The following is an 18,037-nucleotide window of genomic DNA, read 5'->3' on the forward strand; positions in this document are numbered from 1 at the left end:
GAATGAAAAAAAGGTCAAAGAGGCAAACAAGACATTTTTGAAATACTTGTTCTTTAAGGGCTTGAGTGAGTATGAGGCCAGAGCCTGGGGCTACACAGCTGAGGTCAGTTGGTATTAATTGCAGACACCTAAGGGTAATTAGTAGTAATTACCCAAAGGAAAGAGGAGCAGCCAGACAGACTTAAAGACAGCATTTCCAGGAGCTCCTACCACACAGGGAACCTAATACTGCAGTTTCTAGGTAAGAGGAAATAAATGAGTTTTCCACTACAATTTACTTAGAGAGTTTAAAAATTGCACTACAGGGAACCCTGAGGGAAGGTTATGTATATATTATTAACATTTGCAGTCCCCTCTATACTGAGGTGGAGTTTATGTGCCCAACCCTTTAGTATGAGTTGTTCTTATGATTTAACCAGTAGAATGCAGGGGAAGTGAAATTTGGCTACTGTTGCTTGGTCTTAAGAGACGTTGCAGCTTCCACTTTACTTTCTAGGAATGCTAAGCTGAGTTCATCTTGTGAGGAAACCGGTCAAAGCTACAGAGGATGAGCAGTGTTGTGAAGATACAGGCATCCCAGCAGATGGCTCAAACTGCAGACTTATGAGTGTGTTTTGCATTTTCCAGCTAATGGTATACCTTGAGTATTTGACACTTCAAGTAGATTCTTTCAACACCTCCCTCTCTTTCATGACAAAGTTATTTTCAATAATAATAATGATAATAATAGTAATTTCTTGGCATAGTCTTTAATTTTAAAACAAACAATTGGCAAAATTATAAATGTCAATTTCAAAGATACTCATTCACATTGAGAAAAATATTTTGTATATAAACTAAAAATTGTATGTACCAAACAAAAATATTATTTCTAACAATTCTCACTTTGCCTCAACTTTAAAAAACTTTTATTACATAAATATCTCTAAGTGATCTTAAGACAATGATTGTAAACACAAAGAAACAAAGCTTGACTTCCTTCTATTCCATCATTCTATCCTTGTTAAATGCAAATCTTAAACAGAAGAATATATAGTGCCATAGAAGAGTTGGAGATACAAAGTGCGTCTAAGGAAAGCTTGAGCAACTCCCAATCATTAGGAAATTATTTTTGAAAGAAAAATCTGTAGTTGATCTTGTATGGGTTGGGGTTGCCAGCTCTAGTAAGTTCTCCAAATTAATTCCAGGTAGAAAACAATGTTTTTTAAAGGATAAGTAATAAAATATACTAATTTGAAACTTAAATACATATTATTAAAAGTCAAGAGCCCCAGCATTGTCTAGAAACTAGACTAATGCTAGAGAGTGCCCCTCCAAAATTCATATGGTAAAACCTAATCCCCAGTGGATTATTTGGAGGTGGAACCTTTGAGAAGCGATTAGGTCATTAAGGGGATGCTCTCATGCATGGGATTAGTGCCCTTATAAAAGGGACCATATAGAGCTCCTTCTCCCCTTCTGCCATGTGAGGTCACAGCATGTAAGAACTAGGAAGGGGGTTCCCATCAGAATCGATGATGCTAGTGCCCTCCAGACTTCTAGCCCCCAGAACTGTGAGAAGTGAATTTCTGTTGTTTATAAGTAACCCAATCTATGGTAGTTTGTTAAAGCAGCCTGAAAAAACCAAGACAGCTTCCTTCAACTTTTTTTTTCCAGTGAGGAATAATAACTGACACTATTTAGACATACTGGCACATGGTGATAATCAAAAATAGACTGATTTTCAGCCACTTTTATTATTGTTTTGAAGTTGTATAGTGTACCTTGTTGTTGTACCTTGGGTGAACTAATTCCAGTCATTCTACATCTTACCTGACTGCAACCCCATGAATGAGCCAGATGAGACCAGCAGAACTGCCCAATGAACACAAAGAACTGTTCAGAAATAATACATGATTATTCTGTGCTGCTGAATTTTGAGGTGATGGCCATATATCAGTGGTGCAGAGAATAATCACCTCAAGCCATTGGCCTAGATTTTTCTTCCCGAAGCAAGAAACTAGGAGCTTTAAATGAATACTGGTCTCCATGTTCAAAGTTGAAAGTAAAGATTTGGAGACTATGTGCATATATCTGGCTTATTTAAAAAGATACAATTTTTTAAAAGATGGGAGAGGTGGTTTAAGAAGGAAACAAGGAGAGAAAAATGTTTCTGTGGATATTGGAGATTTAGAAGTTTCATAAAGATATTGGAAAGTGGGTATTTCAAAGAAATCTTTGTATAAACTACTGAGATAAATCCTGGTAGCATCTGGAACATGAAACCAGATTTTCTGGAGTGGGATTTCAACATTCCTGAAGCCATGAGAAACATTCCTTGGTGGTTGCAAAGATACAAAACTCTGTCGCCTAGACCAGGAGGAATTAACACATTGTGGGGATTAATAGTTTCCTGGTATGAAGTTTGACACACTTGTTGGTAGGTAATTTCTAGAGAACTAAGATATCATGGAAAAAAAAGTGGCAAAATAATATATAAAACCCACTAACAACTAATAACTTTTAATTTATATGGAGGTTAATTATATAACCAATGATAAATGCTATTTCCCTATACTGTACCTGAAAAGTCTACCAATAGGAAACTGAAGTTACAGAAACTGAAAAATTATTTTAAACATTTTTTGTTAATCATGACTTTTATGACTTTAATTGATTTTTCATGATATCTCAAACCTTTCTCAAAGAATGGATTATTTTTGTGTGGGGATTATATAATTTGGCAAAGATCAAATGCATATTTTGAACATTGAAAAGACTGCATACCAGAAGAGGTGATGGTCTATGCAGGTGAAATTAAACTGAAGCTTGTAGAGATGAGAACTACATTCTGGGAAATAATGAAGCGCTGTAAGTTTCAGCTGTTATGGAAAACAATAGATGTCTAAGGCAGAACAATGATGGAGGGTGCGCTGGTGACAAGGGATGATCAGGACTGAAATTATGATCCCAGTTGTTCAGTGATAAACAAGAAATTTGAAAACTTAATTTTGAGTGATGAAAATAAACTCATGGATCACTAAGACTTAATGGGTAGAAATTTAGGAATATAATGTGGCAATGGGAAGTATGTATCTTATTCAAGCAATATGGAATGCAAGAGCACAGTTGGATGTGATGTTGGGAGTTATAATAACATATATATACATTTGGGCTCTGTCCCCATTTCTAGTACAGAGCTCCTAAGTAACTTGGAATTTCCTAAGTAAAGAGAGCATAAACATGTCTTTTGATATTTTAATGGTGACTTTTTAATGGATATAAGGATGGGGCTGCTTGCCAGAAGAGCAGACTATGGGATTAGAGGGTTTCAGCCCTCCTCCCCTACCCCAAAGCCCTCCCCATCACCTCTCCTAGATTCCCAACCTCCAAGGAGAGGAAAGAGGTTTGTTCAGTCTCCTTTGGCCAATGATTTAATCAATAATGTATTTGTAATAAAGCCTCTATTAACAACTCAAAAGGACTAGGTTTGGAGAGCTTCTGGGTTGGTGACTATGTAGAGATTTGAGGAGACTGGTCTGCTCAGTGCATGGAAGCTCTGCACACTTTCTCCAAACCTTGCCCTGTGCATCACATCCATCAGGCTGTTCCTGAGTTACATCATTTTATAATAAGCTGGTAGGCTAGTAGGTAAAATGTTTCTCTGAGTGCTGGAGCCATCCTAGAAAAGCTAATCAAACCCAAGAAGGTCAGAAGCACAGGTAACAGTATGGTCTTGTAATTGACATCTGAAGTGTGGAGGGGATCAGTCTTCTAGGATTTAACTCTTGTGACCTAAGAAAGGGGTTGTTGAACCCTTCAGTCTATAGCTGCTTGTTCACAGGTGACAAGCTGAGTTTGTAATTGACATCCGAAGAGGAAGGTAGTCATGTGGGCCCTTAATCTGTGGAATTTGATGCTGTCCCCCAGTAGATAGTATCAGAATTGGGTTGAATTATAGGATTCCCAGCTGGTATCAGAGAATTGCTTGGTAACATGAAAAATAAGCTCCCTCCCCTCTCCCCTTCACCAAATTAAATTCATTGAATGGTCAGAACATTTTTTGTAGGATAATCCATTTTTAATAGGGTAGAGGGTGATGAATGGTAGAGACATTTTGGGGATGATATAAAGATAGAAAAATATACATGTCATTTTTTGTGGGATGGACTGTAACATACCTGGTCAGATTCGAAAATAGGAATGAAATCTTCATGATAAAGTTTGCAAAATTAATAGTGTCAAGGCACAAAAGTGTGGCAGATTTTCATTTACTGTCCACACATTATTAAAAGTGTCCTATTAAAAACAGAGGAGTTGATACATGATTAGCATTCCTAGCCAAAAATGAATTTCATAATTAAGAAATTTTAAAAGAAACTGCTGGTCTGTACTTTAATCAATAATAAAAAAAACAGCTTGTATAATAACTGTCAGAAAATTTGGACTGGAAATAATCAGGGTACAATAGAAGTTCTTCATAGGTAAAGAAGGGAAATGTGGACTTGGTCAGACCTGATCTTAGCATCTTTGAAGGTAAAGTTGAGAGAAAATCAGGTTCTGGTTCCATAACAAAGGATTCAAAATTAATCATAGCTAAAATGAGGTAGAAATACATAGCAACAGCAGTGATGCTTGAGTTTCTACCAAAAGCTAATTACTCTTCCCGGCTTCCAGGTTCTTTTAGGAAAGCAGTTTGCCTTTTTTTTTTTTCTCAATTACCATGGACCCTAAACAGGAGAAAAGGGCTGTGTAGGGGTGGTGGTGGTGAGAGAGAACCCATGTGACTGCTTGTAGATAAGCTCAGAGATTTTTAAAGGTCACATGTAAAGAGTAAAGGAACGCATCCCCAGGAAGGGGTCAGTGTAAAATTGTGCTAGAATACTGTAGGAAAATGTTACAAATACACCAAGCTCTAAATATCCTGAGGCTTGAGAAAGATGCCAACCTATAACAATTCTGGAAGGAGGAATTAGTCAGGGGCTGCCTGTGGTGCAGCCAGGATGGCAGTGACAGAAACGCTGTTCAGTACTCTTGCTTGCTTCCGTCTCTGTCAGGAAGAAGCTGCAAACTGGAAAGAAAACAAATGTAGCTTAAACAGTATTTCAGTGTGTGACAGGGAGAATAAGTGACAAAGAGAATCTTGCTGTTCTGAGTGTTTATATCTCTGGACCGTGTCTGAGTGAAGCAGTCACGGTCAGGCAATCATGAGTCAACCTATTGTGTGTCTGTGGTTCCATCTGCTGCTACCTGGCGTTCTTAAATAAGTATTGATAAGTATATATGCATATTATATGGTATATAATCTTATGAGTGGCATTCCAAAAAATATTTTTGAAGGAAAATAAATCCTAACAATGGCAATTTCAGCAAGTAATTTTGGGTAATGCTGGTGACTTTGCTAAGAAGTCATGTTGCATTATTTGAATATTATCCAACAGCATTAGCTTATATTGTCCATGTTTGAATGTTTGCTATAACCTACATACTTACTATTAAACCTATATCTTTTATTAAGTAATGTTTTTAAATATCAGTAATGATGAGTAAAGAGTATGAATAATATTAAAAGTATTTCAAGAGTAACTTAAGATTTCAGAAATTCCTGAGAATTCCTGGGAATCTGATTTATTGTTGCTAGATCCCAAAGAAGAATATTTGTCAGCAATTTGGAAATGTTACATGAACTGCCGTGGGCTTGTATCAATTATGACAAACCTGCTTTTACTTTTGCTAGCGTAAGTGGAATGTTTGTTAATCAGGCTGCCTCTGATTTATTACAACTGGGTTTCAGTAAAGCATTTCACGGTCTCTTGTTATATCTTATAACAAGTGGAGAAGATGGAGATAGCTGAATAATAGCACCATTAAGTAAATCTGTAGCTTGTTAAAACAACAATATCTAAAGTGTGTTGAATAACAGATCAGTATCATCTTGAAGTCATTATACTAGAGGTCAGCCCCATGGCTGTGATCTTGGCCACATCCTCATGAATGACTTGAAGGAAGCTGAAAGTCACTTTTCATATATGCACAGTATTATTAAACACACATAGAATGTGTGAATAATATATTGGCTGATAAAGACTCAAAAACTTCCAGTGAGTTGGAAGAAGAGAGTTCAATCAGATGAAATTTAAGTCTAGCAGTTATATTTTAAAAACCTAGCTCTACAAGTACATAATGCATGAGCCTTAGATTACTGATAATTTATGTGGGAAAATAATCCTTGAAGTTTAAATTAACTAGACATTCAATATGAAGTTACAGTAAGACAGGATTTCCGAGAAGTCTATTGTGATCTTTAGTTTCATTAACATAAATAACATATCCATGCAAGATATTCATATCTTTGGATTCTATGTGCACCAGACAGTGTCTCGAGTATTATATTCAGTTTTGGAGTATAACTGATAAGTGGGCATAAATTCAGAAGATGATGAGCAGAATAGAAAAAGTTTCTAGATTAAAAAACTGCAAGAACTGGAGCAGATTCACTGGATAAGTGAATACTGTTGGGGGAAGAACCATTGTTTTGATATATTAGAAGAACGCAATCTTGCCTATGCATATGAACTAGAGATTACACTTATTCATTATAGCCCTAGGTAAATAAGGCTAAATAGTTAAGATTGTAGGGAGATACATTGTAATTCAAATTGCAAAAGCATTGGGAAAGACTCTAAACTCCTCATCACTGAAGACATGTGGACAGGTTAGTTTTGGTGCCTCACAATCTACCTACTTTATTTTCCTGCATTTTCTGATTGATCATATTAGGTGACATCAAAGTTTCTCTCATCAGGAAGAATCTAAGATTTTATGTAATAACCAATAATTAAACCTGAAAATGGAGAATATGAGCCTATCTGCTATATGATTTACTCTCATTTGTTAGAGTCAGATTAGTCTGGCCAACTATACCAGTTTGCCTTGGCCTGTCCCAGTTTTAACACAGCAAGTCCTGTTTCCCAGGAAATCTCTCAGTCCTGAGTAAACAAGAGTTGGTCACCCTAGTTAAACTCAGTCAGTAATTCAAGATGTACATCTTATTTCTTGAGTCATAGAGTTGATCCATGAGATGGGATTTGCTGTAAAGGATTAGTTGATCTGACTTTCCCTCCACAGAGCCTCCCCTATATCGTCATCCCACACCAGAATGGTATATTTGTAACTAGTGATGGAACTACATTGACATATCATTATCCAAAGTCCATAGTTCATACTAGGGTTCACCCTTGATGGTGTATTTTCTATTGTTTAGTCACTAAGTTGTGTCTGACTCTTTGCTACCCCATGAACTGTAGCCCACCAGGTTCCTCAGTGGTGGGATTTCCTCAGGCAAGAAAACTGGAGTGGGTCACTATTTCCTTCTACGGGGGATCTTCCTGACCCAGGGATCAAACCTGGGTGTCCTGCATTGGCAGTTGGATTCTTTACCAACTGAGCCACCTGGGAAGCCCCCTCCTTTTTTTATCTGAATGTAGACAAATGTATACAGGCATGTACCCACCACTGTAGTATCATACAGAAGAGTTTCATGGCCCTGAAAATCTCCTAAGAATATATCTATTCATCTCCTCCCTGCTAAACCTCTGCCAACCACTGATTTTCTTTAACTGCTTCTATAGTTTTGCCTTTTCCAAAATGTCATGTAGTTGGAATCATACAGTATGTAGCCTTTTTAGATTGCCTTCCTTCACTTAATAATATGAATTCAAGCTTTTTCTGTCACACAGCTATTTAGATTAGAAAAATATATTAGGAGTCTCAACAAATGAGAAGGGCCTAAAAATCTTGACCTACAGAAGTGTCTACTCACGGTAGAGTTAATTTACTTTGCTAAATCTCAATTTCTTCATTAGCAAAATGGAGTATAATAACACTTACCTTGGAATGTTGTTTCGAGGATTAGAGGTATTGTGTAACAAATAACACTATAATAGTGGAATTGCTATTGTGAGACTATTGTAAAGGATCCAATGAGATAGGAAGTAATTGATAAAAAAGAAAAATGAAGGAATGATACAAAGAAATAAAATAGTACTATCAGAAAGGTTATAGCTTTTCTTCCCTAGAGGGACCAGAGTGGGCTCCAGTGGCACTTCTGCTTCTGTTTGGGAATGGTTTAGGAGGAGAGACTCCATCTGTGATAGCTACTCCTTATGTGAAGGTCTAGGATGGCCTGGGCAGTAGAATATGAAAGTGAGTATGTCCAAGTCCTCATGTGTTCACAGATGGTGTCAGTATTTTTTAGTAGGATGGGTGTTTGGCACACTCTAGTCTCCCATGGGTACTCAGGGTTTACTGCCGTCTCCACACCTGATACATTTTTAAATGAATTTTATTGCATGTTTTCTTACTTGAATGATGAACTAGATATTTTCTCTGTGCCCCACCCCGTACCCTGAGATCTGCTTTTTATCCTTCTCTACTCTGCTTTCTGCCCTGGAAGCTTGATCTGTATGGACTACATCAATAGGTCCCATTCAGGTACAAGTATCTTTTCTAACTTGATGTCAAGTTCTACATTTACGATACTTTCTTTAGTTCTGTGAGAGGAAGATGGTGAAATCTGTTACGGAGAAAGTATCCATAAGACTAATGAATTGTAGGAACTCATAGCAGATTGTGTGGATTATATTACTACAGGTTCAATATCTATATTCAGTCAGTGCTTAAATAATATGTATGATTATCATCACATGTTCCATTCTGAAAACAGAGCTGAAGCATTTTTGTTTTCTTCAAAGAGTAAATGTTGCAAACTAAAATTTTTTTTCAGGTTTGTGAAAAGGGTGACTGGGCTAAGACAGTCACAATTTTTGTTCCTTCATTGATTTGCCTTTCCTTTCCTTTTCTCTTCCCTCCCTCCTACTTTTATTTAGCACTGCTTGAATAATGTAAGATGAGTACTAGGATGAAAGCAAGGGTATCTGGAAGGCATAGATTTATCAGAAGGGGCTGCCGCCTAAGCAAAATTTGACACTAGCACTTGGATTCTTCCTTCCATTTGAATGATCTTCAGGTTATAGTCTTTAGATAACAACAGATAGATAAACAGAAACCTTTAGCTAGCTAATAATCAAAATCCTGAATAGGTATATTACATTTTATTAAACACAGTTACAACTTATGATATATATGTGATATTTTGCCAAGTTGGAAGTTTTTTTCTGATTTAGTCTCCATTATTTATGTAACTAGTGCATTGCTATAATTGGGAAATACAAGGTTCTTTTTTTGGCATTTGGGAGAAAAGTCCCCAGTAAGATCTTAATGTCTGTTTTATTGGGGATCTAGAGAACAAACTAATTCACTTCTAAATATCATTAAAATATTTAAATCAATTTCAGTTATCATTAATAGGAATTTTTAAGTAAAATGCTTCACAGAGGCAGGCTAGGTCATAATATAGCAAAATTTCTTATTTCAATTACTGCAACTTATATTTTCCTACAATTTTCATCTCTCCTCTGTATGTCACTAGAGTAGCAGGTTTTCATTATGTTCATCTCTAGTTTTTGATGAGTAATTTCATTAATGATCCCCACATAATTGGCAAAGTATCTGTCTATCCATCCCATAAATATCTGTTCATCCATTCATTTGTGTGCCAGGAAATGTGTTAATGTGTAGGAAAGTAAGAAAAGAAACAAAATTGTTACTGTCAAGTGAACTTGCAGAACTAATGAAAGAGACAGGCAAAAAAAATTGGTAATAGTGTGATGTGGTTAGGCTGCTAGTTTCGACTACGGTGGTCAGTGAAGGATTTTTGGAAGGAGATGAAAGCCTAGAGGTAGGATGCAAGGGGTTGGGGGTTGGTAAGTTGCCACTGAGCCAAATTATAACTTGGAGTTATCTGAGTGAATTGAGAGAGTAAGGTGGCTAGAGGCTGAAGCTTATTTGAGGGCGTAACGTTCTGAGAGATCATGCCATATTTGTGGAAGTGTAATGTACATCATTTAATACATCTGGAATTCAGGGGATCGATGAGAACCTTGATGTGCCCAAAGTTACAGGCAGGCATCAGATCTTGAAAGTTCTCTTGTGAACTGGGAGACTTTGCTTTTTTATTTTTTCCTATAAAACTCATTGGCAAGCCAGTGATGGGTGTTGAGCAGAGTAAAATAATCAAATATGTGTTTCAGAAGGCTTACTCTCAGGAGAGTAGATAGGAGGGGCCATTAGACTGTGAGTGAATGAGAGCAGGGACCAGGTCTGTTTGTTTAACACTGTATCTCCAGGACCTTGTCCAATGTCTGATGCATGGTAATTCTCCCATCAGTATTTGTTAAATAAAGGAGTATACACAGAGATCATGTAGGACACTTTTGAAGTAATCCTGGTAAGAAATGGTAAAGATAATTGGGAAGGATAAAGAGTAGATAATTTGGATCAGTGTTTTTCAAATTTTTCTAATTAAGACCTATATTAGGAAATATACAGGACTTGGTATATATACGCACAAACACCCACACTTAAAACTAATGTTTTACTAAATAGTATTTACTCTTACTACATGTGGCACACAATTTTCTATCCTATGCCATGCTGTGTATTAATTTCCTAGAGTTGCTGTAATAAATACCACAGACTTGGTGGCTTAAATGAAAGAGTATATTTTCTCACAATTCTAGAAGTTTGAGGTCAAAATGTCAGTACGTTTGGCTTCTTTTGAGGACCATGAGGGAAGAATCTGTTCCAGACATCTCTCCTTGGTTTGTAGAAGAGGGTCTTCTTCCTGTATCTTTGTACGGTCTAATCTCCTTGCATATCTGTGTCTCAGTCTTGTCTTTTCTTCATAAGCACATCATATTGGATTAGGGCCCACCAATGTGACTTCATCTTACTCTACTTATCTCTTTAAGCCTTTTCTCTAAACACAGTCACATTCTGCGGTTGTTGAATGTTAGGACTTCAACATATGAATTTGGTGGGGGGCACAATAACACTATTCTGCGAAAAAAACAACCAAAGTCCATTGTACATATTCGGATTCACTCTTTGCTGTCCATTCTGTGTGTGTTTGTTTTTTTAATCTAAATGATTACGTGTATACATCTTTATAGCATCATGTACAATAGTGTCTCTGTCCTAAAATGTCCTGTGTTTCACCTGTTCACTCTTCCCCTTCCCAAATCCCTGGTAACCACTGATGTTTTTATTATTTCCATAGTTTTGCCTTTTCCAGATTTCACATAGTTAGAATCATATAGTATGTGGTCTTTTCAGATTGGCTTCTTTCATATAGTAATATTTTCTTTTTAAAATGTCATTTCTAAACTGTTGATCTTCATGATCAACTAAAGGATTGCTAACTTCTATGTGGAAAACATAGGTGTAAGGAGCTACTAAGGAGGTAGAACTGTCAGGACTTTGTGACTGTTAAGATATGGGGAGGAGAGGGGTCTGGGACTTAGGATGCAGTCTGTTATGAATATTCAACTGACATGCAGGTGTTAACTGAAGTCCTGGATGTCCACCCATAAAGTGAAGAGAGAGTGAAAATGGAAGTGTTGAGGAATGAATCCTAGAGAGTATCAATTTCATAAGTGTCATACTTTGTCTTGGGTTTAAATTTGAGTTGAGCATCTTCAGTTGTGTTGGCTTACCATTTTTTCCCCTGTGAGCTGTTTGTTCATATCTTGTATAAACATTTCTTACTTGTTTATTGATCTTTTCAATAGTTTGAGATAAAGCTTTCTTTAATAAAGGAAGTATTTGAAAACATAATAATGGACTATTTATCCTATTTGTCTTTTAGCTTTGTCTATGATATTAGTTACTATGCAGAAATTCTAGATTTATATAGAATCAATTTTACCAGTATATAACTTTATGTTAATATTTCCTTAATTTTATGGCATGTTTACGAAGGCCTTCTCCACTCATATCACATGAAAAACATTCTTGGATGTTTTCTTAAAGCACATTTATTCTTTTGTTTAAGCTTTAAATTTGAAAATTGTATTATTCTGAAATAATGTTTATATAAGTGGCAACATGGGTATCTGGTTTTGTCCATATGACCTGGCAAATGACCTAGCACTATTTATTAAAGAATTTTCTTTTTCCCTCTTATTTTAAATGATATATTTCTCGCATACCAATATATAATGTATATTTGATATTTCTGGTCTTCATTTTGTTTCAGTGGTCTGCCTATCTACTCCTGACCAGAATTACATAATTTTAATTCATTTTATGATATATATTTGAGATACTGGATAGGGCTAGTCTTTCATCCATATACATTTCCATGGGTAGCTTTACTTATTCCATCTTCCAAGTGATCTTTCAAAAAAATTGTCAGACCCTATCTCCACCTTAGAAATCCCCAACCCAAACAAACACTTTGGAAATTTGATCGGTTCTATAGTGAAATTTTCCATGGATGGAGGAGCCTGGTAGGCTGCAGTCCATGGGGTTGCTAAGAGTTGGACATGACTGAGCAACTTCACTTTTACTTTTCCTTTCATGCATTGGAGAAGGAAATGGCAACCCACTCCAGTGTTCTTGCCTAGAGAATCCCAGGGATGGCGGAGCCTGGTGGGCTGCCATCTACGGGGTTGCACAGAGTTGGACATGACTGAAGACTTAGCAGCAGCAGCAGCAGCAGCATAGTGAAATTGTAAAGTAGGAATTCTGCCTTCTTTCCACTACTGATTCATCATATTCAAGGTAATTTTATTGGGTATCCATGTGGCTTTGGACAATGATGACTGTCTAACATCTGCAAAAATTTCTTCCCTAACCCATAAGAAAATATAAGAAAAGTAAATTCTATGCAAAACAATGCCCTTAGCATACCTGGCAGACAGAACGTGCCAAAACTGTAAAAATAACTATCTGTAAAGGGTAAAAAATGACCAAATTGCAGCAGGTGATCTTTCACTCCACCATCTCATATCCAAAGAAAAATCATGAGGAAGACAAAAGAGGGAGGCAAGTAATGAGCTGTCATAGTGACTTGGAAAGTCTCCTCAAAATATTATATCTTCCCTGAATCAGAAAGGAAACAAAACCAAAACTTGGAAATGTGTCTGTGAAAATCAGTGCAAGAGCTACAGGGCAGAGACTTCAGAGTTCCTGATTTAAAGGCACAGGCCCAGTTTACAAGGAGAGATGCAATTACATGGACAGACCTGCTTTAAATAGGCAGTCTTCAAAATGCACAGCTTCTGGTGGGGGCGGGGGGCGGGAAGGAAAGGGCTGGAAAGTGTTCCTTTGCAGTCTAGTAGGTGGAAACTCCCATGGACGGAGGAGCCTGGTAGGCTGCAGTCCATGGGGTTGCTAAGAGTCAGACACGACTGAGTGACTTCACTTTCACTTTTCACTTTCATGCATTGGAGAAGGAAATGGCAACCCACTCCACTGTTCTTGCCTGGAAAATCCCAGGGATGGGGGAGCCTGGTAAGCTGCCGTCTATGGGGTCACCCAGAGTCGGACACGACTGACGACTTAGCAGCAGCAAGCAGCAGCAGTTAAATAGAAATAGTAAAGAAAGGTGAGGGAGATTTTTAGAAAGGCAAGAAAAACAGAGAACAGTAAAACTGGACTGGAAACCCTTCCCCCACATCAGAATAAACAAAAACTCCTTGCTAAAGTATTTTGATTGCTATACTGACAGATAAGTGGGGTATTAATAATGTGAATACCAGAAAATACTCTAGTATCATAAAAATGAACAGAAGACAGATAAAGTCCATATACATATATTGCAGAAAATCAGTAAATGAAATTTCAGACATAATTGAGAAAATTAACCACTCCTTACCTTGGAAAATGAAAACAAAGCAGAAGAAAACTGTAAGCCAGTAACTCTAAACAGAATTAAATAGGTTTAAAAAAAAATAAATGGGTTTAAACAAGCATTCAAGGATTTTAGAAACTGTTGTTAATCAGAAGTTTGAAAGTAAAACAGAAGTGGGCAAAAGAAAACTGAAAAAAGAGATTGAACTCAGGAAAGAAATAGAAAAAAAGTATCTCGTAAATGAAGAAAAAAATTCCAATAACAAACTCAATAAATATTATGAATTCCAAAGATAAACTTGAAGAAAAGTTTATTAAGGCCTGTTGGAAAAAAAAAAAAAACAACCTAGACAAAGAAATGAAATGATACATAATCAAAAGAAATGACATAATCAAAAAAGAACAAAAATGGTCAGAAAGAAAGCATGTCGTTATAGTGACACTGGGGGACATTCCCGGTGTAGTTCCCAAGGCTGAAGACTGGTTGGCCTGTGCTGTCTACAAAGCCATCTGCTTCCTTCACCTTTGCTTGGTGGTCAGCTTCTTACTAAGACAGAAGATAGCTTTAGCTTCTTTTCAAGTCCATTCACATGTGAGTGAATCTTGTTTCAGCTCCTTTTTTCATAAAGTGAATCTGGGTCCGGTGCTTTACAAGGTATGGAACACTTAGTTCTTGGTAAGTTGTAGAAAATGAAGTCCTATCTCTGCTTGCTTCTGAAATCAGAGCTCAGCAGGCCAAAAACCTTCATTCCGGAATTGCGTTAGGTTGCTGTTTCATTTCTGCTCCCTGGAGACGTGTGTGTGTTTGGGCATGTGTGTGTGCATGTGTGCTATTTTGAAAATTTTCAGTTTTATATTTTAAATACAGTTTTGTGTAGTAGATAAGTCTGAAAATATGAACTGCAATTTAACTTGAAATTTCTTATTCTCTTTGAAAGGAGAATTTCAAACTTTTTATATATCCTGTATATTTTTTGTTAAGTTTATTCTTAAATAAACTTTTTGAACTTTAAAAAATATTAGTGTCTTCTCTCATCCATTGTAATTTCAAATAGGCTATTGTTTGCACAAAGAAAAACTATTGAATTATATATATATATGTTATATATATATATATATAATATAAAACCTATTGAATTATATATATATATATATATATATATAAAACTAGGTACCTTAATTTTTTCTATTTTTCTAATAATTTTTATAGTATATTTGCTATTGTTTACACATGTGAAATTTTAACATCTGAAAATCATGCCATTTTGCATGATCTTTTCTAATGTCTGTACCTTATTCTTTAGAGTAAATGGATTAACTGTTACTAAGTGTACTAACTGTAACTTCAAGAAGAATATTGTTGTGTTATTCTTAACTTTTAATGAAAATTCAGTTAATGTTTTACCTTATTGTATGATATAACATCTTTTTAATTTATTTAGATCCACTAGATTGTAGATTAATTAAAAAGTAATTTAAAACCTACATTAATTGAAAATTATTTGTACTTTAAACTTCATATTTTAACTGAAGCTTTTGTCATACTTTTGTTATAGAATCAAGGTTTCTTATTTGAATATGAGCTACTGATTGGAGATTTACATCCTATTTAGCATAAACCATACCCATAAAATATGGTGTAAAATTTATGTTTTTTAGGTACCTGGCATTTTAAGATATTTATGATTCATAGTATCTCTAAACTTTGACCTTACCCCAACCAAATAATTTAACTGAATTTCCTTAGAAACACTTTTTGGACACGGCTTATTGATTGTTGTAGCTTCTAATTTATGTATGTTGTTAAAGTTCAGTGTAAACAGTGTTTTAGAACATAGAACTCTGTAAGTATTCACTCATCAAGTTGGAGCAAATGTAGATGTGGGCCCATTGATACTGCTATCTACCAGTAGTCATAAATCCATGATCAATACTTTCTTTTTAGAGAGGAAGCTGAACAGTTATTATTCCTTGAAGCTGATGAAGTAGATGTCAATTAAATCTGCTTCTTAAAACTTTGTCTCTTTGTCAACCCAAAGAAGGTCATAGCATTCTGGTTGAATTTACTTTTTTTTCTAATGGTTATATATTTATTTACTTATTTATTTAAATTTATTTTTTAACTCAAGGAAAATTGCTTTACAACATTGTGTTGGTTTCTGCCACACAACAATGAGAATCAGTCATAATTACTCATCAGATCAGATCAGTCGCTCTGTCGTGTCCGACTCTTTGCGACCCCATGAATCGCAGCACGCCAGGCCTCCCTGTCCATCACCAACTCCCGAAGTTCACCCAGACTCACGTCCATCGAGTCAGTGATGCCATCCAGCCATCTCATCCTCTGTCGTCCCCTTCTCCTCCTGCCCCGAATCCCTCCCAGCATCAGAGTCTTTTCCAATGAGTCAACTCTTCGCATCAGGTGGCCAAAGTACTAGAGTTTCAGCTTTAGCATCATTCCTTCCAAAGAACACCGAGGACTGATCTCGTTTAGAATGGACTGGTTGGATCTCCTTGCAGTCCAAGGGACTCTCAAGAGTCTTCTCCAACACCACAGTTCAAAAGCATCAATTCTTTGGCATTCAGCCTTCTTCACAGTCCAACTCTCACATCCATACATGGCCACTGGAAAAACCATAGCCTTGACTAGACGGACCTTTGTTGACAAAGTAATGTCTCTGCTTTTGAATATGCTATCTAGGTTGGTCATAACTTTCCTTCCAAGGAGTAAGCGTCTTTTAATTTCATGGCTGCAGTCACCATCTGCAGTGATTTTGGAGCCCCCCCAAAATAAACTCTGACACTGTTTCCCCTGTTTCCCCATCTATTTCCCATGAAGTGATGGGACCAGATGCCATGGTCTTCGTTTTCTGAATGTTGAGCTTTAAGCCAACTTTTTCATTCTCCTCTTTCACTTTCATCAATAGGCTTTTTAGTTCCTCTTCACTTTCTGCCGTAAGGGTGGTGTCATCTGCATATCTGAGGTTATTGATATTTCTCCTGGCAATCTTGATTCCAGCTTGTGCTTCTTCCAGCCCAGCGTTTCTCATGATGTACTCTGCAGATAAGTTAAATAAGCAGGGTGACAATATACAGCCTTGACGTACTCCTTTTCCTGTTTGGAACCAGTCTTTTGTTCCATGTGAGCTTACTTGCATCTGGCATATCATTATTTGAATTTATTATTATAATACATTTATTAATATTTAAATATGTTTGATTACATTATTATTTTGCTATACACTGAAATATTCTTGCTATCATATTATTTAGGATTCTTGCATTGAAATTCACATGTGAAATTGGTGTACATCTTAGCAAGCTGCCTTCTTCATAATTTGACAATTTTTATAATCTATTTAAGATTCATAAACTTAAATGACATTACCCTTTGAATTTTGTCACGCGTTGAATTTTCAAACAGATGTTTCCTACACTGAGAAGTTTCTTATTAATGATAATAGTATTGGAATCAATCATCGCCACCACCTATTTCCACTCAACCTTCCTGACATTTCTCTAGTCTCTAGCGAGGAGCTTCTATCACTCACTCACTCCTTAAGTAAAAAAATGATGAATAAAATGAAATGTTATACTATATATCATCTGCTGAGTCAATGGTAGGACTGGGATCATTTTTTTCCTTATTCCACATACACACATGTTCTCTTTTACACACACTTTCTCTCATATTATAACAGAAGATTAATACAAATTGAAATGATTACTGAGAGCTTTTCTCTCCAGTGATATGAGGTACACAGTTTTCTACTGAGACTAGTGGAACTTCAGTGGGTTTATCTCAGGTGATTGATCCCAAGGATGGCATACTTTATGTTGTTAAAAATTGTTCTACTTGAGAAGACTCAATTTTCTTTACACAGGAAGTAGACTTAAGTAAACATAAGAAAAAAGCAAATGATAAAGTTCTTGAACATTTAGATAAGGATACATCTTGATCATTTCTTTCCTCTGAAATGAACATTCTATTACATTTATGTATCCACTAATCTAAACTACTTTCTTTGTGGTAGTGGTGAATCAGCTCTTAAATAATTATTAAGCATTTATGATCTGTTTTCATCTACTCATTTTGTTTTCAGAGAGGACAACTAATGACAGAGAGGATATATGGGTATATTGGAGACATTAGCAATGTAGAAGAAGTGACAAATGCTTTTGAAAAAGACAAGTGGATATACATTTAGTTATTACATTTCTGTTTTGAAAATCAAGTATTCTGTAATTGGTAGGTAATTTTGGACCTCTGGTGTAGGTGTAATTTCTTATTTTTGAGGTTGGT

Source organism: Bos indicus, chromosome 2, assembly GCF_029378745.1.
Source record: "Bos indicus isolate NIAB-ARS_2022 breed Sahiwal x Tharparkar chromosome 2, NIAB-ARS_B.indTharparkar_mat_pri_1.0, whole genome shotgun sequence".
Lineage (NCBI taxonomy): Eukaryota > Metazoa > Chordata > Mammalia > Artiodactyla > Bovidae > Bos > Bos indicus.